This window comes from Leptonychotes weddellii, chromosome 1 (genome assembly GCF_054177405.1).
Source record: "Leptonychotes weddellii isolate Sample4059 chromosome 1, ASM5417740v2, whole genome shotgun sequence".
NCBI classification, from domain to species: Eukaryota; Metazoa; Chordata; class Mammalia; order Carnivora; family Phocidae; genus Leptonychotes; species Leptonychotes weddellii.
In genome coordinates this window covers 180585043-180594628 of record NC_138369.1, presented here as the reverse complement: position 1 = coordinate 180594628, position 9586 = coordinate 180585043, and positions in this window count along the sequence as shown.

Here is a 9586-nt window from a genome sequence, read left to right as displayed (position 1 = left end):
ACTGAGGGTTCCAGAGGGGAGGGGGGTGGGGGGATGGGTTAGCCTGGTGATGGGTATTAAAAAGGGCACGTATTGAATGGAGCACTGGGTGTTATATGCAAACAATGAATCATGGAACACTACACCAAAAATTAATGATGTACTGTATGGTGACTAACATAACATAATAAAATAAAAGAAAAATAAAATAAAAGATGGTAACTGCTTCAGGCGTCTGGGTGGCTCAGTCCGTTCTGCCTCTGCCTGGGATCAAGTCTCCATGGGCTCCCTGCTCAGCAGGGAGTCTGCTTCTCCCTCTGCGCCCCCCACCCCACCATGCTTGCTCACTCATGTGCTCTTTCTCTCTTGCAAAATAAATAGATAAAAAACAAATAAATAAAAAATAAAATCTTAAAAAGATTATAACTCCTTCAAGCGATATGGGTTTTGCTTAGTCCATGCTTCCATTTGACTTAAAATCCAACATAATCACATCATTTTAGACACTGTACATTCCAATGAAGATAATTTTCCACTACAGAATTCAATGTTCCATGTTAACACTTGCCCTATTTTCAATATCATTCTATACAGTACTAGAAATCTTCAGTGCTGTCAGGCGGGGGTGGGGGGATGTTCTTCTTAGTGATGTCAGATTTTGTGGAATTACTAAACTGTGCAAAAAACACATACACATGGACAAGCACTCTGTGTTCAGGATACTTTGATGCCATGTGTCTTCTGAGCAGCCAAAGGCATTATGATATATTGATTAACCCCCACTGCCTCTGTTCTAAGTCAGAATGATTCTTCTGCTGTTTTCCAGTTGTTTGGTTACTGCTATTTTTTCTTTACTTAAACCTTGACAGGAATGATTTTCCAGATACTGTACTTGGCCTTTTGCCTTTACTCATGAGACTTGCCATTAAGTTCTGCCTCATGTTTGGCTTCCTTATATCTGTCTTATGCCTGAATCTCACATAATGTTATTCCTGACTTACTCATTTGCATGAGCTTCTTATGTTTTCTTGTTTCACAATTGATTCTCACAAATAATTCAGCAATGCATTCAAGAGAAAAACATGTAGGGTCAGTGGTGATTCCTTTTGATAACTTCGAGAAATTAGGGTTGATTAAAAGAGTGGCACTCACCAGTCCCATAGAGAATTGGAGCCTTTCAGCCAATTCACTAGCAAGTATTTACAGAGTACTGCAGTGAATCCAAAAAAGTGATTCTACCAAAGCAAACCTGTTTTACCAATAAATGGGAAAGATAAAATATAACTGGTCTTATTATTTTTAATGTGCCCTTATATTTTTCATATTATGTTTTTATGTTTTACACACTTCACACTATCTTCAGATAAAATGGTATGAGATCTGGATTTTTTTTTAATTATAAAAAGAAGGAGTTGGTATAGGCATAAATGAAAGATCATTGGCAATAAATTGATTCTAGCTGAGGATGGATGACATCTACAGACTCATTATATTATCCGTGTCTACACTTCTCCACGCCACAAGTACAGAAAAACTGTACCACAATTAAAAGTTCGATCATGAAAAAACATGCACTACAGAGCTTAAAGAACATGGAAAGATATATCATATAAAAATAATCAGAAAGGAGATAATATTTTACCTGAACCTTACAAAAAAAAAATTGAGACATAAACTAGTTGAACAAAAGCATAGCAAATGATGCAAGTAGCATAAATATTGTTTCTGATCATGTAAAAAGATGCATTATATTTATGGAAAAAATTGACCTAAAGGTCTACATTTGCTTTGGAAATTTAGGCTGAATATAGCATTTGGAGCTCTTCAGAAGATAAGTAAGTTTTCCTCACTAGGTATATTTTGAAGATTTTTGGAGGAGTGGTAAGGAAGAAAAAGTCCTTTAAAAGGTTTAAATCTGGACAAAAATACTGTTGCAGCTTTCTTAGCAACAAGATTCCACAACTTCTTCTCTGTGACTTGATTTAGTGATGGAAATGAAAATAAATGGGTTTTAAAGATACATAAAATATTTAAGAATAAACTTAGCCAAAGAGGTGAAAGACTTGTATACTGAAAACTGCGAGACACTGATGCAAGACATAAAAGAAGACACAAATGGGAAGACACATTATGTTCAAATCCTGGAAAAAGTAATTAAAATATCCGTACTAGGGGCACCTGGGTGGCTCAGATGGTTAAGCATCTGCCTTCAGCTCAGGTCGTGATCTCCAGGTTCTGGGATCAAGCCCCACATCGGGCTCCCAGCTCAGTGAGGAGTCTGCTTCTCCCTCTACCCTCTGCCTCTCCCCCTGCTTGTGTACTCTCTCTGTCTCTTTCTAATGAATAAATAAAATCTTTAAAAAATATTTAAAAAAATCCGTACTACCCAAAATGATTTACAGATTAAATGCAATCCTTGCCAATGGTGTTTTTTACAGAAATAAATAAAAAAAAAACAAACCCACAGTTCATAGGGTAGCACAAAAGACCACAGATAGCCAAATTATTTCAGATCTTCACATGCAAATCATCCTGATATCAGAAAATTATTATAGTAAGTCATATCTTTTGTGGCAGTACCCTGGATAAAGCCATAGAATGATCAACTTTTCATAAATGACAGGAAATGTGTAAAAGTCTTCTTTGATCTGGAAATACCATACTTCTCAATCTTCAATATTTTTTGCAGAAGTTTTCTGTCCTGTCTACATGCACACCTTGCTTAGTATTGCCCCTTAAGTATTCATTAAAACCACTGCATTTGATAGGGTCTCCTCCTCTCTTCTCTGTTAAATATTTATAAATTGCGATGCAGCCTAATCTAAACATTCCCCAAAACTTATTTTGCAGGACTACTCAGCCCACTCTAACTTTGCTTTCTCGAAACAAACAAACAAACAAAAAACCCAAAAACTTCTCAAGTAATTTTAACTTCCTCTAATTTTGTACTTCCATATATTTAGCTTTGCACCTGCACATGCAACACGTGCACATGTAGAAATATACACACAAACACACACACACACACACACGTCTTATGACAGTAATGAGAGCATCAGTTTATAGGACCATGAAATGATCATTTCTTTCTTTCTTTCTCATCATCTTGTCCCAAAGTTTGGCAAATTACCTTTTATATAATAAGGATTCAACTAGCAGTGTGGAAAGAGAGTAGTTCAGTAGATGACTGTGGTCTGAAATCTTTGAAAGAAGCTATAAGGAGAATTTATTTCACAGGTGTAGGAAGTGTAGGAACACTCAGTAAAAAGGTGTGAGAATAAGCTTAGAATGCAGATAAAAATTTAAGTTTTAAAGACAACTGGATGATCTTCCTGATTAGAATGGATGCTTCATGGAAGGTAGTAATGGGAAGTAAGTTGGGTTGTGTTGGAACAGGGCTTGAATACAATCTAACAGAATTTGACCAATACAATTTTCAGGAAGTTAAAATGTTGTTTCACAGAATAGGCAAACAAATGGATGGTCAAATATTTGTTGTTTTCTCTAAATAAATTCTGCCTTGTGCTTCAGAATTATATAATTATGCATGACAATTTTATAATTTGTATGCTAGTTCACTGAGTTTTAAAAGGGGAAAAAAAAACATGATATCTGGCACAAATTGAACCCTATTGTAGCCAAAGTAAAGAAACTATCATTTGACAAACCCAAATTTTCAGCCAAAGCCAGGAAGGAGCTGCCTGATGCAAGGGATTATGATTATAACATTTAAATATAGAATATAGAAATATGTATAGTCATTAACTTTAAACATAAAGCTTAAATATCCATGTAAAGACTGATTCTCTAATTCTTAGACATGACAAATAAATTCAGAGGAAAACTTGGTTTCAGGCATGTTTGGAACTACCCTTAGATAATAAAGGTATGGCCTAATGGTACTCTTTTTCACCAGGGATTTTTTTTCAAAGAGTGAAGCTCATGGGTTTTGGTTTGCCTCATCTTTCACTGTGAATGTAAAAACGTACTAGTTTCTTTGCAATCATCTTTCCTGGGACATTCATTTCACTATTAAGTCATATCTTCAATACCTCACAGATGAGTTACTATGGCAACTCATTTGTTACTACGGTGTCCTTGGATTTAGTCTTAGTGTCCCGTGTATGTCTGTGGCTCCAGCTATGGCTTTGGAGACTATGACAGTTCTGGCCACGGCACCTACCGTCTCTCTCTCATGTGGAAGAGTCTGTGCCTCTAGGCTCTACTTTTTCAGTAGGATTTGCTGAACTCCTAGGACCTCAGAAATTGCGGTCATGGCCACGGTCATGGCTTAACTCAACTTGTCTGTTCTTCTGCATCTTAAATGTCATATTGTATTTATCTTCTTTGGCTTGTAGCTAGTTATTTGGGATTCAGTGTCAAAGAGAAATAGAGCTGGACAGTGGTTAAAGACTTTATCCAGTACTACTGCAGTAGGGAAAAGAGACTTCACAAAACTGAGCTCGATTTCATTCTGTGTAGAGGTGACTGGGTGTTGTAGAGGGAGAATGAGAGAAGGAGTAGAGAGGGGGAATGAGTGGGAGCTGGAACAGAGTCAGAGTTGCGGAAAATTACCAAAAAGCAGGAAGGGGTGGTTAGGTAATGTGATTAGGCCATCTGGGTTTGCTCGTTAGTGCTTTTCTGGAGGAGAAACAAACTTTTCATATTTCAGGACAGAAGGTAATTTTGCAAACTGGAGCAAGACACCCAGTGAAGCTAGGCCATTACCCTCCCACAGGGACTGGAGGCAATGCAAAACGTTGGGAGTTTGGATTTAAAAGAGATGGCTCCCAGATCTTTGAGACAGTCCTGGGTTGTAGAAGGTACTTCTCAAAGGGGCAGAGAAGGAATTTACAGTTGCAATTTCTTTAAATAAATGCTTCTAAGAAAAGTGAGGTTAGAGCCTCAGAGTCAGGTTTTGGCTGGAACAAACAGTGAATTTTTCGGCATTTTGAGCTTTCTCAGGCAGTTATTTAAGGGGCAGGGCTGAGAGTTGCAGTTTTTTTGCAGCAAAGGTTGAGGACCATTTGCAAGAGAGCTCAGAGGACCCTCAATAAAGTTTGGTCAAGGAAAGAATCTGTCACAAGCAAGTCTAATGATGAAGAATGGGTGCTCTTGAATGAGCGCCATGGAGGCTGTGTTAGCAGGATCTTAAGCCTCAACCATCTTTGTGGATTGGACTATCAGGAAAATGCTCTGCTATGCAAACATTGTCAAACTGTTTTTTTTTTTTTTTTAAAGATTTTATTTATTTGGCAGAGAGAGACACAGTGAGAGAGGGAACACAAGCAGGGGGAGTGAGAGAGGGAGAAGCAGGCTTCCCGCCGAGCAGGGAGCCCGATGCGGGGCTCAATCCCAGGACTCAGGGATCATGACCTGAGCCGAAGGCAGACGCTTAACGACTGAGCCACCCAGGCTCCCCATGTCAAACTGTTCTTAAACACAGGTCTCCAACGTGTAGCTTCTGCTCAGTAATAAATAAAAGTTCTTAGTTCATAAAGCAAAAAAAAAGTTTTATTTTTATTCATTCTTCTAGGTGAAGTTCTTACAGGTAATGGGTTTTGAATACAATGCTATTTTTAAACGTTTTTATCAATTTTATTTTCCTATGTTACATCATTTTTTATCATTGTTCTCTAAACCTGCTAAGTCTAAAGAATTAAGATTAAAATAAACTGGGAAAAATATATTCTTATCTCACATGCATGTTCCTTGAATGTTTCAGTACTTTTTCCTTACTTCATTTTTTTCCCTCTTAAATGACGTTTCTTCTTTTCAGTGTCTACTAATCTCTTATACCTCTCAAAACATAGGTCAATTTCTGCTTCCTCAATGACCTCTAAGTATTTTCTTTGTTATAAGTGACACCTTCCTTTAGACTTAGCTATATTTTTATTTATACTTCTATCATTAAACATACACATGCTGCCATCTATTAAAATAAATTTTATTCTCCACTTACCTCCCCATTCAGAATGAAATGTGTTGAGACCAGATCATATGTCAGTCATTTTTGTACTCTATTTAGTTTAGTAAACATATTACTTTTTTCTACAACATTCTAGAGACAATTATAACCACTGGAACTATGAAGACGAACAACATAAAATCCATTTCTTCAGGAGAATTAAATGTTATACCATTTTTAAGGAGAGAAAATACATAGCAGAACTGTCAGTTTCAGCATAGTAATTTTTAAACTCAACTTTGGGTAGAAACTTTCCACAGATGATGTGAGGCCTCAGTTAAGTATTGAATGATGGATTTTATCCTTGGCAAATAAGAAGGTTGAAAGAAACAAGATGTGCTTAGAGGCATGAGAAATGATGTCCATGCATGAACAATGCAAATTACAGTATAATCTGTATAATTAGGATATAGTATAAGTTCCCTAATCAATACTACACCATAAAAATAGAAATCTTTTGGAAGATACTATAAAGCCTTCCACAATTTGACATCAAGCCACCATCAAAGCATAGGTTCTGCAAAGGTTGAAATCATAATTCTTATAAGAGATAGTAAGCATGTGCAAAATTTTATTTAATGTATTAACCAGGGAGCCAGCAGGATGACAAACCTGGTTCAGAGGAAAATATGAAAACTCAGGATATTCATTATCAGTGAATAAGAGAACTGCAGAGATATCTACAAAAATTGATTCACTTGCAAATGGGCAATAAACAATAATCTTTGCAGTTTTCTCTTTTGTGAAAAGAACATCATCACACTTCCTTAGTTTTATAACTGGAAAAGGCTGGGCCAAAATCCATTATGCAAATAAAGTTTTACTCTTCTAGGGAGTCAGATGACCCTTAAGTGAGCTTATTAGAAAATGTCTTTAACATATATTAAAGGTGATATTTAGGACTTCGCATTTCAACTCTGGCATGTAAAAAGCTTGGAAGTCTTCACTACAGTCCTTACGGCAAAAGAAGTCTGGCCAAAACAAAAATCAGTATGTTTTTTTTTTGGATGCAGCAGAGAACTAAGGTCACTAAGCAAACTCCCACTCCCAAACCAGAAAGACCCATACATTCAAAAATATAGAGTTTCAAAAATCTTCTTATATGAAGCAGAAGCTGCTTGAATTGGTAGGAATATTCAATGTTATTTTTTCCTGAGTTTTTAGAGGCTAAATATAGACAAGCATATGAATGAGAAACTACCAGGGAAACAATGTGAGGCCATCCCCATACTTTACTGGGCAGATTTTTCCCTGTGAACAACCAAGAAAGATGCCCTCTTGATTCCGGAAGTAGGATGGGAAGAGTAACTACTGTGAGATATGCCCAGAGTCTTTTGGATAAAAGAGACCTAATCTCCAGGAGAAAACATAAAAACCAAAAATAAAAAAAAAATTGCCAGAATGTAATTCTGAAACCATACCTGAACTGAGGGAGGAGAAATTCTCACCATCCAGCCCCTTCCAGTCGTCCTGTCTCACCTAACATGGGAGAGGTGCATTGACCACAGAAGACAGGGCTCCAAGGAAATCCGTGAAGAATGCTGCAGTCAAGGGAGAGGGAAAAGGTGGGAAAAGCTTGTGAAAAATTAATATAAGGAATCTCCTTCACTAAAGTGGACTTGGGAAGCTAGAGGGAGAGGCTGATAGGAGAGACTTACCACTCCATGTCATATATAGCAAGATTTGTCAGTTAGAGACCCCTAACTAAAGAATCTCAACATGAAAGAATCATCAATTATAAGCCCCAACAGGGAAAGATATACATTGCATCTTCTATAAGACATCGACCACCCCTGCAACTCAGCCAATGAAAAACCCTCATCACCCTAGGGGAACTCTTGCTTTTCTCCAATGGACTTTTGTTCAGAACAACTCCTCCCAACTTCCCCCTTCTTCTCCATAAAATAACGTTCTTCTCCTTTGTGTGTTGGACTTGCTTATGGTTTAGTCATAGCTTATTTGTCCCAGGTTGAATTCTCTGCTATGCCCAAATAAACCCATTTTTGCTGGTAAAATAATTGGCAGTTTTATTTTAAGATTAATAAACTGTATAACTGGAGAAAAACTTACTAAGTTTACAGTACTAAGATCAGTCCCCATTCAAAAAAAAAATGGATATTTAATCAGAAGATTATAGAATGGTCCCTTTCCACAGATCTTATCACCCAACCAATAAGGCTTCGATATAATAAATTCAAGTGGTTTCAAACCAGAAGTGTTACAAGACACAAATTGACTCTGAGGGGGTGATACATAAAGAAACCAAAGTCCAGAGAAAACAACAACAACAACAAAATGGATACTAGAGGAATTTGAAGACTTTGGCACCTATTGTTACAGTAAACATTAAAAAAGCCAAACCCCTAAGCAGATTAACACAAATGCTTACACTGAAAGCCTCTTTCCCTCAATTCAGTTTTTATTAACCAATACATCATGTCCAGCTTTCAGCAAAAAATTGCAAGTCATGCCTAAGGCAAGAAAAAGCAGATTCTGGATAAAGCAATGATCTGAGCCAGACTCAAAGATGGCATAAATGGAATTAATAAGCATGAAATTTAAAATAGTGTGGTTAATATGTGAAGAGCTCTAATGGTGAAAGTAAATGCCTTAGAAAAATGGATGCATGATGGAAGCAGAGAGATGGATACTTTAAGACAGGATCTAAAAGAAATGCTAGAAATAGAAAAGGTAGCCTCAGAAATGAAGAATGCCTTTGAGGGGTTCATCAGTAGACTCAACACAACCCAGGGAGGAATCAATGAGCTTGAAGGTAGATCAAAATAAACTGAACAAAATGAAGTGTGAACAGGGGGAAAAAAAAACAAAAACAATAAAACACCCAAGAACTGTGGGGCAATATTAAAATGTGTATTAAAATGTGTCAAATGAGAAGAGAGAATAAAATAGAAAAAATTATATATTTGAAGCAATAATGGCTGAAACTTGCAACATTATTAACATGCCAAATCATAGATCTAGCTTGTTCTAAGAATATCAACCAAAAATAAAACAAAACAAAATAAAGCAATCTGCAAAACCCCTACACCTAGACATATTATATTCAAACTAGAGAAAATCTAAGACAAACAAATTTCTTAGGAAAAAAAGAATGTAAATTCTGGAGGAAAAATGTTAAGTATTACTGTGCATTTCTCATATAAAATTATGCATGCAAGAAGAGGGTAAAATGGAATACTAAGATATTGGAAGAAACCCCACAAACCTAGATTTCTATACCAGAAATCACCCTTCAAAGTAGGAGAATAAATACTTTCTAAGACAAAAAACAAAAACAAAACAAAACAAAACAAAACTAAGGGAATCCATCACCAGTAACCTGCGCTGTAAAGAAATACTAAAAGAAATTTTTTAAGCATGAAGATGATAAAGAAATTTGGATCTACATAAAGAGAGTGTGAAAGAAGATTCAAAAATAAAGTAAGCATTGCTAAAAGAGTTACTCAAAATAGAGTCAGAAGGTTATTGAGGAAGTAGGGCCTATGTGGGTCTTGTGCTTCAATTACGAAAACACCAAGAACTTCTGATTTTTGTCAGTGTCAGCTGCACCACCTGCTAAAACACATCTTCCTATTTTGGACTGAAATAGATAATGTAACACCCATTAGCTAAATAACC